This window comes from Phyllobates terribilis, unplaced genomic scaffold (assembly GCF_046119375.1).
Source record: "Phyllobates terribilis strain yellow unplaced genomic scaffold, ASM4611937v1 Scaffold_3__8_contigs__length_932513732, whole genome shotgun sequence".
NCBI classification, from domain to species: domain Eukaryota; kingdom Metazoa; phylum Chordata; class Amphibia; order Anura; family Dendrobatidae; genus Phyllobates; species Phyllobates terribilis.
Genome location: NW_027362763.1, coordinates 177,161,354 through 177,182,590, shown reverse-complemented (window position 1 = coordinate 177,182,590; position 21,237 = coordinate 177,161,354). Strand labels below are relative to the sequence as shown.

The 21,237-nt window shown below is 42.9% G+C and overlaps 1 protein-coding gene across 2 annotated transcripts in view; it reads right to left on the bottom strand.

Moving 5' to 3' along the window:
• LOC141258969 (alpha-1,4-N-acetylglucosaminyltransferase-like) overlaps positions 1 to 20,949 on the bottom strand; it is a 194,245-nt gene extending 173,296 nt beyond the window's left edge. Inside the window, exons 1-3 of one of the 2 annotated variants that reach the window (XM_073674301.1) lie at positions 20,729 to 20,949; positions 19,094 to 19,272; positions 13,068 to 13,244 (exon numbers count right to left, since the gene is read on the bottom strand). The gene's annotated coding sequence lies outside the window, so the exon portion shown is untranslated. The remainder of the gene's footprint in view (positions 1 to 13,067; positions 13,245 to 19,093; positions 19,273 to 20,728) is intronic. The other variant, XM_073674300.1, reaches the window with a different exon arrangement.
• Between the last annotated feature and the right edge of the window lie 288 nt (positions 20,950 to 21,237).

Genomic DNA, 21,237 nt, shown 5'->3' with positions numbered 1-21,237 from the left:
TATACAAATAAGCCAAGACGAGTTATATAGGACATTGTTTAACCCAGACTAGTCTTACCTTAGATCTTGAATTCACAACTTCCCTTGGTGGGATTGACTTCATTAATTTAATTTGGAGGCAGTCAAGGCATGCAAGATTTTCTGCGTTAGGCCACGGCCCTACTATCAGTATTTGACCACGGCCCTGTGACGCTCACAGCGCTCCCTGGGAGATGGGGGTACTCGGAGCCGGGTCAGATGTTTGGGGGGTTGTAGCCGTGGCCTGGACCCGTTCCGTGCCCAGGGCCGTCACATAAAAGATTTAATGGGCTTTCAGAGTTTTTTGGTGTTAATCGAGTGGATTAAATGACTACGCCACCTGTGGTGCCTGGTGATTCTCCCATCAGCGCTGCGTTCAGTCCTCTGAGGCGGGATGTCGTGGCAGCAACGGATGGTACTACTCCCCACAGGAGGAGCAGGGCCTCAGGGCAGAGAAGACGGATCAGGGGAGTGGTAGTAGGGGATGTGGTGCAGTGTAGTGCGGTGCCGCGTTGCAATAAGGAACCGGAGGCAATAGATGCAGTCTTCCAAGCTTTACTCACGATGTTAGGTGTCAGCTGCAAGGCTTCTCCTTGCTCCTCACGGCGCTCTGCGGCCACCAGGAAGGGGTTCAGCACACTCCGGGTAGTTCGGGTGTATCAATCAGGACCCCCCCTGCACCAGAGTGTTCCTAGACTTTCCACTAGGTCCTCTCCTGTCCATATGTGGTGCGTGTACTAAGGCCGGGTCTCCCTCTGGACTATGCACAGAACAAGGGTATGGGTGGTGACTCCACTCCGTTACCCGGTGGGATCCACTCAGCCTCCGGGCTTCTTCGACTAAGACTTGAAGTAACAGAGTCAGATATCGAGGGCCGGTACCCCTTTTGCAGCAGGAATCCCTCTGACTAGGCCAGAATAGTGAGGACAGGTGGCGTATACTGCTCTGTCTGCATCCCCCTGGGATCCTTTTGCCTGTGGAGCTTGTCTCTCCTCCAGACCTTCTTGGGTAGGGACCTTGACCGGGTAGAGACAACCATTAACTCTAGCCCGCTCCTCGCCTCAAGGCCAGAGCACGAGGACCGTGTATCCTCAATCAGCAGCTGGTTCACACAGAAAGCCACGTTCAGTGATGAAGATCACAATCAAAGACCATAAGCCCAAGATGGCCGTTTATTAAATATGAATTTTGTGGTGTAACCTAAAGTGCGTCCTCCATCCTCACCCACTACATGGTTCCCCCTATCTTTGGTTCCCCCCATCTCCTCTTATCCCGGCTGGGGCAGCACCCTGGTGTATATAAGCCCCCCTCAGGACAGGAGTGGTGTAGTGTTGGATGGATGGCTGAGTCCTGAGAGGTCTGAGGTGCAGTACCCCTGTGGCGACTGAACCCTCAGGGGTGCCACAGCCCCACTATCAGTATTTGGTCAGTTTTCGGTCATTTTTTTTTTCTCAGCAGTGGAAGCCAACACCAGGAGTGGGTGATAAATGCAGAATTGGTGACTTGTTTCTATTATACCTTTTCTCTGATTGTTCCTCACCTGGTTTTGGCTCCCACTCCTGAGAAAAAATACTGACCGAATTCTGACCAAATACTGATAGTGGGGCAGTGGCCTTACTACGATTATGATTAATTGCATGAAGGACATCAGTGGTGTATTTTATGTCAAGCATTCATTTTCTGCATGGAAAAAAAATCATGTCAACTCTTGGCAGGTTCTTGGTCAGAAAAAGCACCAAAAAAAATCCCTATATACTTTTGATAAAGAACTGTATGGTTCTTTAGTGTGGTTTCAGTATCATATTTTTTGATGGAAAAACTTCAACAAAGCCAACCATAAGTGAGATACTAAGAGTTGCTTGCCGCCTTGCAGTGGTAGACGGCTGATCCCACTTGACAGGATCAAAGAATATCATATTTTGGCCACGGCCCCACTATCAGTATTTGGTCAGTATTCGGTCAGTATTTTTTCTCAGGAGTGGGAGCCAAAACCAGGTGAGGAACAATCAGAGAAATGGTATAATAGAAACAAGTCACCAATTCTGCATTTATCACCCACTCCTGGTTTTGGCTCCCACTCCTGAGAAAAAATACTGACCGAATACTGATAGTGGGGCTGTGGTCTTTGGCATATTATAGTTCATGAGTAACTAATTGAGGAACTAAATAAGTAGCCAAATCAGTATCTATTTGAGATTCAAATACTGGACCTGTTTGGCACTGTTATGAAAAAGTCTGAGTGTTTATTCTCTTTAGTGCAATCTACCTCCTTGTCACCACACTGACGGCAGAGTGAAAATGCTGAGGTCAATTACATTTTGAACCGAGATGAGCGAACTCGAACTTAAAAGTTCAGGATTCGTACCGGACACTTAGTGTCCAGTGCTAAATCCAGAAGCACAGACTTCTCCCAGAAGTTCTTTTTAATGTTCAGAGTTCTGAGGGGAAGTTTGGAAGGGGAGAAACAGAAAGGCAGAGAGAGAGAATTTTCCAGTTTCCAGTTCCAGTTTCAAAGTTCGGGTCCCAATTGTTTTCAATAGAGTTCGGGTGCAGGTTCAAGTTCAGGTCAAGTTCTGGTACCTGAACCGAACTTTGAACTAAACTTTAGGTCGGGTATCAGAACTGGAACTTCCACTGGTACGCTCATCCCTACTTTTGAAATGTAAAAATGATAATTGATTTGCTCATCTATAATTAGTTATTGCTCTAAACTTCTCATTAATCTGCACCCATTATTCAATAGAAGTAATGTAAAGTCTCCTACGTCTCAGTTGTTAAAAAGCAGTGTTGTAAAGTGTACTGAAATGACCTCTTTCAATATCTACCTTGCTGTTTTATTAATAACAAATGGGCGGTGACCCTAAAGCAAGAACAGGCACATATCTAATAAATGCTATGACTAAGTCCTAAGTTAATCATTGAAGAAAAAAAAATAACCCTTTTGTTCAACTGAAAATACCAACCTAGGGGATTAAAAGCTACATTTCTGCACACATGATCACATTTTTTCTTAAAGCGAGTGTCTAGCTATTCACTTGAATGATTGCTGTTTAATACTATCTAATATTTAATACTAATCTCCTCAGTAGGGGAATTTGAAATATGAGACAATGTGAATCTCAGCTGTTTTTTTCAAAAGGTGAAAAATCTTGGCTTCTTTATTTATCAGACAAATCTTTTAACAATAAATCCTCAATATTCAAGACATAAATGTACCGATTCATTTCATCATTTAAGGCAGGGATGTCGACACACAGAGGGCCAAAATGAAAACCTTGGACAAAGTCGCGGGCCAACCAGTATACAGTATAATGGGCCCCACATTGTCCTTCATACAGAATAATGGGCCCTACATAGTCCTTCATACAGTATAATGGGCCCCACATAGTCCTTCATACAGTATAATGGGCCCCACATAGTCCTCCATACAGAATTATGGGCCCCACATAGTCCTTCATACAGTATATAGGGCCCCACATAGTCTTCCATACAGAATAATGGCTCCACATAGTCCTCCATACAGAATAATGGGCCCCACATTGTCCTTCATACAGAATAATGGGCCCTACATAGTCCTCCATACAGTATAATGGGCCCCACATAGTCCTTCATACAGTATATAGGGCCCCACATAGTCTTCCATACAGAATAATGGCTCCAGATAGTCCTCCATACAGAATAATGGCCTCACATAGTCCTCCATACAGTATAATGGACCCCACATAGTCCTCTGTACAATATAATGGGCCCCACATAGTCCTTCATACAGTATAATGGCCCCACATAGTCCTCTGCACAGTATAATGGACCCCACATAGTCCTCCATACAGAATAATAGACCCCACATAGTCCTCCATACAGAATAGTGGGCCCCACATAGTCCTCCATACAGAATAGTGGGCCCCACATAGTCCTCCATACAGAATAGTGGGCCCCACATAGTCCTCCATACAGAATAGTGGGCCCCACATAGTCCTCCATACAGAATAATGGGCCCAACATAGTCCTCCATACAGAATAATAGACCCCACATAGTCCTCCATACAGAATAGTGGGCTCCACATAGTCCTCCATACAGAGTAGTGGGCCCCACATAGTCCTCCATACAGAAGAGCGGACCCCACATAGTCCTCCATACAGAATAGTGGGCCCCACATAGTCCTCCATACAGAATAGTGGGCCCCACATAGTCCTCCATACAGAATAGTGGGCCCCACATAGTCCTCCATACAGAATAGTGGGCCCCACATAGTCCTCCATACAGAATAGTGGGCCCCACATAGTCCTCCATACAGAATAATAGACCCCACATAGTCCTCCATACAGAATAGTGGGCCCCACATAGTCCTCCATACAGAGTAGTGGGCCCCACATAGTCCTCCATACAGAGTAGTGGGCCCCACATAGTCCTCCATACAGAATAATGGGCCCAACATAGTCCTCCATACAGAATAAGGGGCCCCACATAGTCCTCCATACAGAACAATGGGGCCCACATAGTCCTCCACACAGGCCCCACATAGTCCTCCACATAGTATAATTGACACCACATAGTCCTCCATACAGAATAATGGCCCCACGTTGGGGGTGGCAGTTCGGGTGTCGCGGGCCAAATATAACCACCCTGCGGGCCAGAGTTTGCATGTATGATTTAAGGGATTCTCCAGTCAAAAGGTAACTTAAGCAGTGGGCAGCCATGGGGTTAAAAAAATGCATATTCACTCCATCACCATGCTCGGCTTCCTCCATTCCTTGTATTTTTGTCTGTGTTTTTAGAGCATTTTTTTACATGCATGTTAAACACGTTTTTGGCTCTTGTTGGTGTGTCATGCTTTAAATAAAGCTGCTGTGTTTATGATATGTAGAGCCAAGGAGGGGAATGGGGAGTACTCGGCGCCCGGGCCTTGTTACGGCCTGACCCTGGGGATGTCGCGGTGGTCGGCTCCCGGGGCCTTACCCTGGGCCTCTCTTTTAAAAGGGTGGATGATTATGTTACTAAGTTCGTGACGCCACCTGTGGTGTCTGGTGAGGATCACCAGCGCTGCGGCAGCCCACTGAGGCCGGTGTTAAGGCAGATTGCGTGGTATAGCTCCCCACAGGTGGAGCTAGGCCTCAGGGCAGCGTGGATTTAAGGATGCAGGACAGATGGGACCCAGCCGGGTCAGAGCAAGAACAGGGACAGACACGATAGTCACTTCAGTACCTTTTACTGATGGAAATTCAGGCACGTCCCGGAGCACTGTAGGGTGAAGGGTGCATATCAGGACCTCCCCAGTGAGCGGGTGTAGGGCCTCCTGTTTCTTGCCTTCATGTGGTAAGTTTCTGACCTGCCTGGAGCTAGGCCTAACCTGGTTTCTGTATTGCACCGGCTGACTTTGTGGTAGGGCCTTCTCTTGGACCACGCGCTCCCAGCTTGCGGGGCCTCCGTGACTCTTGGCTCTGTTACTTATCAGCTCTTAGGTGATCCTGGGACTTGAAGTCTTCCAGGGATTCCGGTTATGTCCTACTGGGTCCTAGAGATCCCGGTAAGCTCGGACCCGGTGTCCGGTATATGCATTCTGGTGTGAGCTTGTACAGCTCCTCTGCCCCCAATGCTACTCACTTTCCACTCGCCTTCGGCCACACTCGGGCCCTCACTAGGCTATACACACTAGCGGCAGCTTGCCGCGCTTCACCGATCTTATGGCGCCGGCACACCTTGAGCTCTAACTGAGCTACAACTGCGTCTGGACTGGGCTCCACTGCAGGCTGACCTCTCTCAGACTTGACTCTCTGTAGACTCCAGACTAGACTGAGCTCGACTCTGTATTCAGGTCTGTACTTGCTTAACTCTCAAGAGGAACTAACTGCCTAGCTCCAACTTCCCTTTTTATATCCCTAACGGGCTCACTCTGATGGTCTGAGGTGGAAGGTGGAGGTGTGTGTGTGCTGTGGGGGCCTCTTGTGGAGGAATCCGTTAATGCACCCCTCTAGGATCTGTGGCTCCAAGCACAGCTGGGCGCCACAGATATTATGCAGTATTTGGCTTTGACAAAACTTTACTATTAGTCATGTGCGGATTACATGCGTGTTTAATCCCTTACAGACATTGTCAGTAATAGTACGACCCTGTGCTCCGGGCCTTATGTACCAGGTACATACTATTATGCACAATATGATCGCGCCCGCACAGAAGCAGTGCGGGGCTTTCGCCACCGGGTGTCAGCTGATTCTCACAGCTGTGTCAGAAGCGGTCCCACACCACTCCCAGCACAGTAACTCGCGAAATGCTGTGATCGAAGTCAATCGTAGCATTCCGGGAGCAAGGAGCGGTAAGAGAGCCCCTCTTACCTTGAATCGGGACCCCGTGCACACATCCATGGTGCCCCGATGTCGTCATGATGACATCTGGGTCACAAGACATCAGGAAGTTACTTTGATTATGTGAAGTGCACGATCAAAGTAACTTGTGTCTGCCTGGCTGACAACCTGCATAGCACAGAGATGCTACTGCTGCATCTCTATGGCAAAGAAGGGAGGAGGGGAGAGGAAATGTAGTAAGCTTACCACGTTGTCGATTTCAAAACCATGTGTCAGCCGGAATCCATCCTGAGTGTGCAGCACCAATTGGTGATCACAAGTGACGCGCACAGGGGATGGGGGCGACTTGGCGCCCGGGCCTTGTTGTTGGATTTAGGGGACGCCGCGGTGGCCGGCTCCCGGGGCCGTACCCTGGTGTCACTCTTTAAAAAGCAAGGAATAACGGGGGAAAGGTGTATGGGAAAGGGGAATGTTCGTGACACCACCCGTGGTGTCTGGTGAGGATCACCAGCGCTGCTACAGTCCTCTGAGGCCGGTGATCAGGCAGCTTAGTTGGTACGGCTCCCCACAGGTGGAGCGGGGCCTCAGGGCAGCGTAGGAGAGGGGATGCCAGACAGAGGGGACCCAGCCGGGTCAGGAGAAGAATAGGCACACTCACAATAGTTCTGCGTATCTGATTTCATCCTGTGTGACACTGACTACTGAATTGCGACTTCCATTAGTTGCCATTATGTTAATTATTATTGCAATTATATTTGTCCATTCAGAATATTATTGCCATATTGGGTATGCTTTATGAATTATTTATTATTCATTGCACTACATTTATTATCTTATGCTCGTCACCTGTATTGTTTGCAACTTCCCCTGCAGCACTGATTTGAGCTCCACCTATTGTTTTTGCTCATTTATTGCAAGTTTGGTATAAAGTCTGGTCTGTTACATGTTGCCTCAGTCGTCCTATGAATAAGGGTGTTGTATACACCAGAAACGCGTCAGGTTTCTGAGGTTTCATTTTTAGCATGTTTTAGTTTTTTCTTCAGTAAAGAACAATTTTTAATTATTTCCTGTTGGATGTGGCGGTGGATTTCCCTTTTCTCTTTCATTTGCTGCATCTCTTTTCTATGCAAGTGATTAGCCTGCAAAAATTGAAAGTGCCATAGTAGGACAAAGTATAAAAGTGAAAGAAAGTGTCACAAAGTGAAAATAATCCCAAAAAAATAAAAATATACTGGACCCATAAATATTATTATAAAAAAAAACAAAAAAACAATAAAAGTACACATATTTGATATTGCCGCATGCAGAACGACCTGACCTATAAAACTGTCCTACTAGTTAACCCCTTTAGTGAACACGGTACAAAAAAAAAATAATGAAACAAAAAACAAGGCTTTATCATCATACCACCAAACAAAAAATGGAATAAAACGCGATCAAAAAGACGAATGTAAAAAACAATGGTACCGCTGAAAACATCATCTGTTCCGCAAAAAGCAAGCTGCCATACAGCTCCATCAGCCAAAAAATTTAAAAATGATAGCTCTCAGAATAAAGCGAAAAAAAAAAATATTTTTTCTATAAAATAGTTTTTAATGTGTAGAAGCGCCAAAACATAAAAAAAATACTACATTTATATTGCTGTAAATGCACTGAAACGAAGAATAAAGCTGCCTTATCATTTTTACCACACGTGGAACGACATAAAGAAATAAACAATTCCTGAATTGTTGTTTTTTGTTTATTCTGCCTCCCAAAAATCGGAATAGAAAGCAATCAAAAAATGTCATTTTCCCGAAAATAGTACCAATAAAAACGTCAACTTGTCCCGCAAAATACAAGCTGTCAGATGACTCTGTAAACCGAAATATGAAAAAATTATTACAAAAACTAGTCTTTGCAAAAAAATGCATCTTTTAGTTTGACAGCTGGCAAACATAAAAACCCGATATGAATCTGGTATCGCTGTAATCATACCACCCCAAAGAATAAAGTCGTCTAATCATTTATAGCGCACGAGGAACAGCGTAAAAAATAAACTCTAGGGTTAGGATTACCTAGGGTTAGGGCTGTGTTAGGGTTAGGGTTGTGCTACGGTTAGGGTTGTGCTACGGTTAGGGTTGTGATAGGGTGGGGTTATGTTACGGTTGGGGTTAGGGTTGTGTTGCTGTTGGGATTTTTTCAAAAGTAAAGAAAAACAAAATGATGACGATATGGTGACTAGTGTTGAGCCCAAGTGCTCACTACTTGAGTTTGCATCGGGTGCTCCGGTATGTACTGAGAATTGCGGGTGCTCGAGTGACATGCTCGAGTCTCCACCCCATATGTTTCCTGGCTGTTATACAGCCAAAAAAAACTTGTGGGAATTGCCAGCTATGCCCGAGTGATCCCCGCATGTTTTCTTTAGGGTGTCTAACAACCGTGAAACATGTGGGGCGGGGACTTGAATATGTCACTTGAGCACCCGCAATACATAGTGCATACCCGAGTACCCGATGCAAACTCAAGTAGCGAGCACTTTCCCTAGTCAAGTAGCGAGCACTAATGACAACTTATTCAATATGATGACCTAATGTTATCAAATTCTGTGTCAAAATGTTCTCCATACCCCTTGATAAAAATTCCTAGCTTCCCAAATGATGTCACTTGTGGGGGGTTTCCACTGCTTAGGCACATCAGGGGCTCCCCAAACGCGACATGGCATCCACTAATTATTCATCAAATTTTACATTCAAAAAGTAAAATGGCGCTCCTTTCCTTCTGAGCTCTGTCATGCGCCCAAACAGTGGTTTTCCCCCACATATGGGATATCGGCGTACTCAGGAGAACTTGCACATAAAATTGCATGGTGAAATTTCTCATGTTACCCTTATTAAAATGCAAAATTGGGGGCTGAAAAACATTTTTGTAGGAAAAATGTGAAAATTTTATTTTTACAGCTCAATGTTAAAAACTTCTGTGAAGCAGCTGGGGGTTCAAGGTGCTCTCCACACATCTAGATAAGTTCCCTGTGGGGTCTAGTTTCCAAAATGATATCACTTGTGGGGGAATTCCACTGTTTAGACACATCAGTAGCTCCCCAAATGCATCATGGCGTCCGCTAATTATTCAAGTAAATTTTACATTCAAAAAGTCAAATGGCACTCCTTCCCTTCCGAACCCTGCCATGTGCCCAAACAGTGTTTATTTCCCCCCATATGGGATATTGGAGTGCTCAGGAGAAATTGCACAACAAATTTTGGGGTCCATTTTTTCCTTTTACCATTGCAAAATAAAAAATTTGAGTCTAAAGTAACATTTTTGTGAAAAAAGTTTAAATGTTTATTTTTTTCTTCCACATTCCAAAAATTCCTGTGAAGCACCTGAAGGGTTAATAAACTTCTTGAATTTGATTTTGAGCACCTTGAGGGGTGCAGTTTTTAGAATGGAGTCACTTTTGGGTATTTTCTGTCATAAAGGCCCCTCAAAGTCACTTCAAATGTGATGTGGTCCCTAAAAAAATGGTTTTGTAAATTTTGTTGGAAAAATGAGAAATCGCTGGTCAACTTTTAACCCTTATAACTTCCTAGCAAAAAAATGTTGGTTCCCAAATTGTGCTGATGTAAAGTAGACATGTGGGAAATGTTGTTTATTAACTATTTTGTGTGACATATTTCTCTGATTTAAGGGCATGAAAATTCAAATTGTGAAAATTGCAAAATTTTCAACATTTTCCCCAAATTTCCGATTTTTTCACAAATAAACTCCAGTCATATCGAATAAATTTTACCACTACATTGAAGTACAATATGTCACGAAAAAACATTCTCCGAATCAGTAGGATCCGTTGAAGCCTTCCAGAGTTATCACCTCATAGAGTGACAGTGGTCACAATATTAAAAATTAGAAAAAATCCCAGCACTCACGTGTGTTCAATCAATTCATTTATTCCACATGTGGAATAAATAAATTGATTGAACACACGTGAGTGCCGGGATTTTTTCTACTTTGTCTGCAACTTCTCCACGTGCACCACTATTACTAACAAGGTTTATGGAGTGCCGACTATTTTGTACCTACAATTTTAAAAATTGGCCTAGTCATTAACGTGCAAACCACCTTCGGAGGTAAAGAGGTTAATGCCAAAAGTGGAAACACACTAAAAATGCAAATGCGTTTTTTTTACTTGCAAATTTTCCACATCTAATGCAAGTCTAAGGCCACGGCCCCGCTATCAGTATTTGGTCAGTATTCGGTCAGTATATTTTCTCAGGAGTGGGAGCCAAAACCAGGTGAGGAACAATCAGAGAAATTAAAACTACTGAGAAAATGGCAAAAGATTGCAAGTAAAAATGAGAGCTTCTTTACACATATTTTCTTGATCAAAAATTCAAGAAAAAAGTGTGTAACCTAAATTAAATGGGTTGTCCAGTCCAAATCGATAAGTCAGCAGTCACTGTGTGTGACTGCAGACTTTTGAATTCCCCCAGAACATGCACTGTGCGCTGCAGGGATTTATCAGTTTCTGATCTGGGGCCGGAGGGTATGTATGCGTTATACATACTCCCAGCCAGAGTCCGTCCAGTGAGCGCTCTCACTCCATACACTCGTATGTAGCTTGGCCACACCCTGTCTAGTGACATGGCTGTCCAGGCATATGGAGTGAAGTTGCGCCCACTGGACAAGCCCTGGCCGGGAGTATGTGTGGCACCCCAGGGGTCCGGTTGCCACAGTGGCATTGCCTCCCTCACAAGGGGTGATGCCATGCCTGGAAGCAAGGAGGGGTCCCCTAATCAGGTTTACTAGCATACAACATTTTCCTGGCTCCAGACCAGAAAGGGGAGCTCCTCCCCTCAGCAACTGGAATCTGGAGGCGGGGTCAGTTAGAGAGAGTATAGAGGAGTTGAAGTCAGGACAGCGAAGAGGAAAGACCTGCGGAGTGGAGCTGCATGGCAGCTCACCCCAGAGAGGAGCGTAGAAGAACTGGACACTGGATTCCGAGGTTGCGGGGCACTGAAGTCCCAGCAGCAGAAACCGGAGGGCTGGAGACTGCAGGTCCCCTGGCCCCATCAGACGCCTGGAGGCTCAGCAGCACATAGGGCCCAGCACCGCCACGTGGGAGCAACACTCCAGGAAGGCCCGAGCTGCCTGCCATACGGGTGAGCACAAAGACGTTTTACTCAGGGACGAGGGCCACAGCACAGCTATAAGCAGCAGGGCCAAAGAGATTAGTGCAAAGGGAAGGCCTCCAACTTCACCTGGCAAGGTGGATTCCCAACTTGGTTCCAGGCCGCCCGGACCTCTACTACCAGCTAGTTTCCATGCCCCGGTCTGCTCTGCCAAACTGCAAGTAAAGCTAAGAGGAAACTGCCATTAAGTTGTGGACTGGTTATTATCTGCGCCATCCCCTGCACTACACTGCACAGCAACATCTATCACATCACCATTTCCTGCCCTGGAGCTAAGCTCTGCCTGAGGAGAGCTGAACCAACTCTGCTGCATTATCATCAGCTCCAGAGGATCTGCACCGCAGCGGCGGCCCCATATAGCCGCATACCACAGGTGGCGTCATGAACATTATATAAAAACTTTATTCCCCTTTCACAATAATTCACTTTTATTGACCGCCCTGGTTCACGGACAGGGTAACCGCCACTGTGACATCCCCCAGCATCGACCAGCCCGGCTACCGAGTACCCCACGGCCCAGGGGTCGCGTCATATGTATAATGCATACATACCCTCCAGTCCATGGTCAGAAACCGGCCAATCCCCGCAGTGCCTGCACTGGGGGGATTCATATGCCTGCAGTCACAGAGTCACTGCAGATTTATCAGTTTGGACCTGACAACCCGTTTAAGAATGAAGGACACCATTAATTTTTTTCATGTCTATAATACAGATTTAGCATCCGACAATTTGAAGTAGTAGAGGAATAGCATAGGGCTCTTACACCAATTGCATAGAGTTATGCTTATTCACAGTGAATGAGAGCAGCCAAACTATGCAAATAGTGTACGACACTGATGCATGCTATATTACTGGAGCTCGGCGATCATCAAGTTTGTAACATCTGTACATTGTTTGCCACACTCTGTGGCATGTACTGGAAACAGAGTTGGGCTACGTTCCCACGATGAGCTTTCATCACGTTTTTGACGCTGCACATTTTTACTGAGTCAAAAACACAGCGTCTTACAGTTCTAACAAAGCGAATGGGATTTATAGAAATCCCATGCCCACTGTGCTTCTTTTTAATGCTGCAAAAAACTGACCTGCTGTAAAAAAGGGTGTGATATCAGAGATTAATATTCTAATACTGTATTCTCTTTTTATTCTGGTTCCTGAGGGTTGTCTAGTTCCCACCTTTTTCCTTGTACTAAAATATATGTGTTACTTTGCACATGCGCGCACTAATTAGATGACACTTTGTTATGGTAAAATATAACAAGTTTATTGACTATAACAAGACTATGCTTAAATCACAATAAAACAGTGTAATATTAGTGCGTCAGTACATATACTAATCAATATGAAATTCATATACTAATTTATTCACAGTTGCAATACAGGAAAACACCCATAAAAATATCTTTACCTGGTCACTTATAAAGACACACAAACACACAACACAAAGCAGCCTCCCCCCCACCTGACAATACTGGCTGTACCTATTACTAAGGGGACACAGGGATATAACACAAAGAGGGTTAGAGGTATAAGAAAGGGTTAGGGTGTAAATAGGGAAGACAAAGAAGTAAAGTTTGATACCTTTGAGGATCTGTGTCTGCTTGTGGTCCAGTAGGTGGTTCTGGTGGATTCTCTTCTTTCTCGGTGTGTTTGTTCATAGTCAGTGTCCTGAGCTCTCTTGGTGACCTTCGCTTCCTAGATATCTTTAGCTTTGTCCATCTCCTCTGCTCCTGCTTATCTCTTGGGCTATCTTTGTATCTACAGTACAGACCAAAAGTTTGGACACACCTTCTCATTTTAACATTTTTCTGTATTTTCATGACTATGAAAATTGTACATTCACACTGAAGGCATCAAAACTATGAATTAACACATGTGGAATTATATAGTTAACAAAAAAGTGTGAAACAACTGAAAATATGTCTTATATTCTAGGTTCTTCAAAGTAGCCACCTTTTGCTTTAATGACTGCCAGTTGGAATCCCCTCCAAACTATCCACTTTCAAATCAGAATGCTTCAGGAAAAAACTATTTCAAAATTTGCCAAACTGCATCAGGAAACTCTTCAGGAAAAAGAGAACTCAAAAAAAATTCCCCAAAAAATAAACTTTTACTGAAGTGATTTCCTTGGGCTAAAATGATTTGTTTACCTTTCAGGACAATTTTATTTTACTTAAATGCATGTAGTTTGGGCTAAAAAGTAATTTTTGAAATTGGTTTTATTAACCCTGTGTCACATACAATAGGCCTGACAGGCACATCTCTTTTACTTTCATTTCTCCTTCCTCACCAGATTGTGAGGAAATCCCCTCCCTCCAGGTAGTCTCCTGTCTCTAGCAGCTCTGTGAAACCTCATACCACAGTTGGATTGCAGAGCTTCAGGAGGACAGATATAACTGTGCTAATCTCTCAGGCTCATTGTATGTGAACACGTCACACTCAATAAGTTTGGTATTTTATGTTTTTATTCATCACAATTGTTTATTTAGCTTGTTTTATGAATGTATAGCACAAAGTGTGAGGATATTTCATAGAAATAAGGCAGATTAAAAAGAAAGTGTGCTGCTCAGGCATATACAGTAGTTCCCTAACACATATTCCTTCTCTTGCTTCAGATTATCTGCTGAAATGGAGAGGAAAATGTACAATTTATCAAAAAACCATGATGTTGAGGAAGTAACAAACATGCTGTTAGATGATGCAGACCCCACACTGAATGAGGATTTAGGAGAGGAAAGTGAGATTGATTCTCATGATGAGGTGGAAGTACAGTGCCTACAAGTAGTATTCAACCCCCTGCAGATTTAGCTGGTTGACACATGCGGAATTAACTTGGCATTGTGACATTTGTACTGTAGATCAGCCTGGAAGTGGGAAATGCACTGCAGCAAATTTTTTTTTTTTTTTTTTTTTAAAACGTTAAAAGTTAATTCAGAGTGTCATTTATTATTCAACCCCTCAAACCACAAGAATTCTGTTTGGTCCCCCTAAAGTATTAAGAAGTAGTTCAGGCACCAAGAATAATGAGCTTCACATGTGTGGATTAAAGATCTCTTTTGCCAGCCTTTTCTGACTATTTAAGACCCTCCCCGAACTTGTGAACAACACTCAGACATGGTCAACATGGGAAAGACAAAGGAGCATTCCAAGGCCATCAGAGACAAGATCGTGGAGGGTCACAAGGCTGGCAAGGGGTACAAAACCCTTTCCAAGGAGTTGGGCCTACCTGTCTCCACTGTTGGGAGCATCATCCGTAAGTGGAAGGCTTATGGAACTACTGTTAGCCTTCCACGGCCTGGACAGCCTTTGAAAGTGTCCTCCCGTGCCGAGGCCAGGCTTGTCCGAAGAGTCAAGGCTAACCCAAGGACAACAAGGAAGGAGCTCCGGGAAGATCTCATGGCAGTGGGGACATTGGTTTCAGTCAATACCATAAGTAACATACTCCACCGCAATGGTCTCCGTTCCAGACGAGCCTGTATGGTACCTTTACTTTCAAAGCGTCATGTCAAGGCTCGTCTACAGTTTGCTCATGATCACTTGGAGGACTCTGAGACAGACTAGTTCAAGGTTATATGGTCTGATGAGACCAAGATCGAGATCTTTGATGCCAACCACACACGTGACGTTTGGAGACTGGATGGCACTGCATACGACCCCAAGAATACCATCCCTACAGTCAAGCATGGTGGTGGCAGCATCATGCTGTGGGGCTGTTTCTCAGCCAAGGGGCCTGGCCATCTGGTCCGCATCCATGGGAAGATGGATAGCACGGCCTACCTGGAGATTTTGGCCAAGAACCTCTGCTCCTCCATCAAGGATCTTAAGATGGGTCGTAATTTCATCTTCCAACAAGACAATGACCCAAAGCACACAGCCAAGAAAACCAAGGCCTGGTTCAAGAGGGAAAAAGTCAAGGTGTTGGAATGGCCTAGTCAGTCTCCTGACCTTAAACCAATTGAAAACTTGTGGAAGGAGCTCAAGAATAAAGTCCACATGAGACACCCAAAGAACCTAGATAACTTGGAGAAGATCTGCATGGAGGAGTGGGCCAAGATAACTCCACAGACCTGTGCCGGCCTGATCAGGTCTTATAAAAGACGATTATTAGCTGTAATTGCAAACAAGGGTTATTCCACAAAATATTAAACATAGGGGTTGTATAATAATTGACCCACACTTTTATGTTTAAAATTTAATAAAATTCAGCTGAGCAACATAACTTTTTGGTTTGTAAGATTTATGCTTCTGTTCATAAAAACTACTCTCGTTTGCAGTTTGAAGGCTCTAACTTATTTGCATCTTATCAAACCAGCTAAATCTGCAGGGGGTTGAATACTACTTGTAGGCACTGTATGTGAAGTGGATTCTGAAACAGAGCAAGATGGTGACAGTGATGAGGATGAAGATGTAGAATCTTATTATATGGGAAAAGATAAAAAAAAACAATGGAACAAGAAGCCACTCCAGAAAAAACGTATGGAACCTCAAAACATTATTACTCGCCTTCCTGCAGTTATAGGAAATGCAAGTAATGCAAAAACTGCAGTTGAATGCTGGAATAGTTTATTCACAGATGACATTCTGGACTCTATTGTCACATATACCTACCAATATATAGACATTATAAAGGACAAGTTCATCTGCAACAGAACCATCAAGGCCACAGATGAAATAGAACTGCGTGCTTTTTTTGGATTATTATACCTTGCAGGAGCTTATAGGGCAAATAGACAAAGTTTGGAGGAACTTTGGAGTAAAGATGGGGATAGAGTTGAAAAATTTGGCCTTGTTATGTCCATAAACAGATTCAAGTTTCTAATTCGTTGCCTTCGGTTTGACGACAGAACTACCCGAACCAAACGTAAAACACATGACCGACTTGCTCCAATTCGTGATATATTCCAAAAATTTGTTGAAAACTGTAAAAAAAGCTATTGCCCTGGGGAGAATCTCACTATTGACGAAATGCTCCTTGGTTTTCGTGGTAAATGTGCCTTTCGTCAATATATTCCATCAAAGCCTAACAAATATGGAATAAAAATGTATGCCCTTGTTGATGCCAGTAAGACCTACACTTACAACCTGGAAGTTTATGCAGGAAAACAACCAGAAGGTCCTTAATGTGTCAGCAACAAACCCAGTGATGTTGTAAAAAGACTGGCTGAGCCCTTATTTGGATCGGGTCGCAATATAACAGCTGACAATTGGTTTTCAAATTGTGATCTGATTGATTATCTGAAAATGCAGAAGCTTTCATATGTCGGAACTGTAAGAAAAAATAAAAAAGAATTGCCTACACAGTTTGTAAGTGTGAAAGGGAGACAACAGTACAGCAGTATGTTAGCATTCCATAATGGAAAGGTTTTGGTTTCCCATGTACCACGAGCAAAAAAAATTGTACTTCTTCTATCAACACTTCATGATGATGATGCCATCGATCCTGGGACTGAGGCACAAAAAAACCCGGAGATAATTACGTTTTATAATGCAACCAAAGGGGGTGTTGATACAGCTGATCAGATGTGCTCAACTTTCAACGTCAGCAGAAACACCAAACGCTGGCCAATGGTCATATGTTTTGCTATGTTGAATTTGGGTGGTATAAATTCACAAGTCATTTACCTTGAAAACAAGCTTGAACCACTCCGTAGACGATTCTATCTGAAAAAATTGGCCCATGAACTAGTGCTTGGAGAGCTACGCAGGAGAAGTATGAAAACAATCGGTATCCCCTCTCGCCTTCAAGTTCAGCTCAAAAGATTCCGCCCAGAAGATGATAGTGAAAATTCACCACCTGCACCACCTCCCAAAAGAAGGAGATGCACCACCTGCACCACGGGAAGCGGAATCAGAAAGCTTTCTAATTATGAATGTCACAAATGTCATAATGCAATCTGCCTGACACATGCAAAAATGATGTGTAATTCTTGCTCTTTGCTCTGCAAGTGTAATTTTTCTGGGGAAACTTAAGGATCTAATTCTGATTGAATATGTGTTTAATAGTACTTAAGGTACCTTAAAATTAAGTTTGTTTCCATAAATTTTCTTTGTAGAGTTTTTTGACAGAGTCGAACTGGGGACTATTTGGCGGGAGTTTTGAAATGTTTGTATTTCAGAGTTATTAGTTTTATGTTAAGTAAATGTTTTTTTTTTGCACCTGATTATGTGTAGTCTCTTTTATTACATCCCTATGAAGGTTACTGATCACTTTTAGAGAACTGAAATTGCAAACATTAGATGATATAGGTATTTTTCTAGCCTGCGCCTGACAGTCACATTGTATGTGAACTCGTTAGACCCGATATTATATGTGACGGAGGGTTAAAAATTGTGCATGATTTTCTTTCACCACTCTCTGTTTTGCACTTTCTACTACTGGCTGCAAAATGAGTTAACTGAGAAACTGTCAGTCAGCCTGCTATGACTATCTGCCAGGGAGCTTGTAACTCTTTACTGTCTTTTTCGGAGCTTCTCTCAGTTGGTTTTTGAGCACAGACCACATCAAAATTGAATGTGCAGGGACAGGCCATGTTCACATGTTCAGTATTTGGTCAATATTTTACCTCAGTATTTGTAAGCCAAAACCGGGAGTGGAACAATCAAAGGAAAAGTGTAATAGAAACACGTCACCACCATTTTTCACCCACTCCTGGTTTTGGCTTACAAATACTGAGGTAAAAATACTGACCAAATACTGAACATGTGAATGTGGCCAAACAAAAAGCCAAACAGAGCAAAATGTTTAAAGGAAACTAAATTTCAAAAATGATTTTTAGCCTCAAATACATGCATTTAAGTAAAAAAAAAAAAAAAAGTGCCACCAAAGGTGGACAACCTCTTTTAATTATCACTCTTGATTTCAAGTGTAAAATAATTACAGTTTTGCATTCATATTATGAACTAATGATCCACAGTCCCATCATCCAAAAAGCAGGAGCAAAGACGCACCAGTATTAGACCTGTATGAGACTGGCCTTAAAAATTATTTTTGATGAAAAGTGTGAAAGCTACAATTAATGTCTTATTATGGTTTTAAAATGTTTTAATAACCAACACAGGTTAAAGGAAAAAACGAACAAACAGTACAATCATGGCTTACAATGTTTTTATGAGACCAAGAAGATAATTAATTGATCAGCTAATAAAAAATGCTCAAATACCCAAATTTTATTATAATAATATTTTTAAAAATCCCAAACAAACAAAATAATCTATATGCAATATTAATACAAAAATCACTCAAATAACTGGATATGTCCGATAAATAATTAGCTTTGGACAAAATGGGCACAGAACAGGATATGGTTGAAAATATACCCAATTACTCCTAAAAACATGGTACTACCTAGCCACGGAGGTTGTCATCCTAATTCAAGAGCAAATGGCACCCCTACTTCTTTGTCAACCAACTATATGATGCTCAATAATGTGTTATACATCGATCCCAGATAATTATATGCAATGTATTATTTACCGTATTTTTCGGACTATAACCGGACGCACCGGACCATAAGACGCACCCCAAATTTTGGGGTGGAAAATAGGAAAAACATTTTTTTTATAATATGGGGGTCCATATTGTAGTCTGAATAGGTACGGTATCTTACCTGGGGGGCGGTGGAGCGGGGGTCACAGGAGGCAGGGTCCTTCAGGAAGCCAGCGGAAGTGGTGGAATGCTGCGGACTCTGGGTGCGAGAAGGCGTTGTTCCAGCAGCGGAGAGTTGCGGTGGTGGTGGAGCAGGATTGCAGGGCCCTCCATTCCTTCTCTCACTCAGGAACCCGGCGGCTGCAGTAGAAGAGGTGAGGTGATGCACTTGCTGCTTGGCTGTGAGGCTGGCAGAGCACTTGGCTGTGAGGCTGGCAGAGAGGCAGAGTGGCTGGCAGAGCAATGCTTTCCGGTGGCCGAACCATCTTCCTGAAGCCGTGATCTACAGGAAAATGGCCGCTGAAATTCCAGTCTGCTCATGCGCCGGCTCCGGCGGACATTTTTCTGTAAATCACAGCTTCAGGAAGATGGCCACAGCCAACGGAAAGCAGCGCTCGCTCTCTGCCTCACTTCCTCACAGCCGACAGCCAGACACCAGCCCGCAGCACCTCCTCTGCTGCTGCCGCCGGGTTCCTGGGGGGAACAGAAGACCCTGCAATCCTGCTCCACCACCACCGAAACTATCTGGTAAGCTTAAGTTCAGACATAAGATGCACCCCCCATTTTCCTCCCAAATTTGGGGGGAAAAAAGTGCGTCTTATGGTCCGAAAAATACGGTACATCCCTGTAGTCTCAGTATTGGATAGTCACATATAAATAACATTGCTTGTCTAGTTACCACCATATATCATATAATTCTTTCAGTAATACACACAAGAAATTCTAATATGTGCCCATTTATACTCTTCTGATCACACACTGTACCTTTTTAATTGTTTTTTTTTTTTTTTTATTTGCGACATATCCTCATAGAATGAAGAGTTGGCCCACGAGGAACTTTTGGTAACTTTTTGACGCCGTGTATTTTTTTCTGCGTCTAAAACGCAGCGTCTAACAGTTTCAACAAAGTGGATGGGATTTATCAAAATCTCCTGCCCACTGTGCTTCTTTTCAATGCAGCGTGTTTCAAATCTGCAACATGTCAATTTCTCTTGCAGATACACTGAGTTTTCCCATAGACTTGCATTAGATGTGGAAAATCCGCAGGTAAAAAAAAATTGCACATGTGTTTTTAGCGCATTTACGCAGCGGAAACACATCAAAAACACATGTAATTTACACATGACTGTGTCAATAAAGTTTTGTCAAAGCCAAATACCAGTAAGTATCAAGAACTAAGCAGCTTTATTTAAAATAGGACACACCAAAAAGAGAAAAAAATGCAGTCAAAAACTCAATAAAAACACATGTACAAAAACGCAATGAATGCAAGTTACTTAATTTACATAATAGGTTCAGAAATGCTGCAAAAATCTGAAACGTCAAAAAAATCACCAAAAGCTCATCGTGGGAATGTAGCCTTAAAAACGCAATGTGAACCCTCCTCCTTGGTTCTAGCCAAAAAGCAGCAGAGCATCAAAATTATTAATTGAAGTCTACACTAAACCGTATTTTTAGTTACAACCTAATTAACATTTAATGATTTTCGAGAACATTATTATTATTTATAGTTTCTTAGTAGTGGTATTGTAAGTTCAGTTTTTGTTAAAAAAAATGAAAAACAGTAATCTTTACATTTTAGAATACTTTGTCATACCTTGTCTTCTCTACATATCATTATTCCAAGGACAGAACTGTGAAAATGCGATTATATTTCATGACTGATTTGCATTTGTCTGATTCAGGATCCACCCGCTTGGTTCTGTCGGGCTTTAACTCTATACAGTGTGTATATCCTGTAACAGAAAATCTTGGTTGTAGACAGATTAAATAAAAGACCTTCAAAGTAACAATAAACTCATTGTGACTAATACAGGGCAGGTAGATACATATCTTGGCTTCCAGTTTTTATTAGGTTTGAACAGGATTAGCAAACATAAGACGATAATTAAAGTGCAAGTCAAATCATGATTAAATGAATCATTTTAAAATGGAGTAAGTGTGTGACAGAGGTATCTGGTAAAGAGGAAGAAAAGAGCAAATTGCACAATAGTTGAGTTATTCATGTACAAATGGCATACACTTAATAATTCTACAATGCAATTATCTTTCAGGAACAGTAATCTTAAGTATGAGGTTACTAATGTTATTTGCTAAGTACAGATT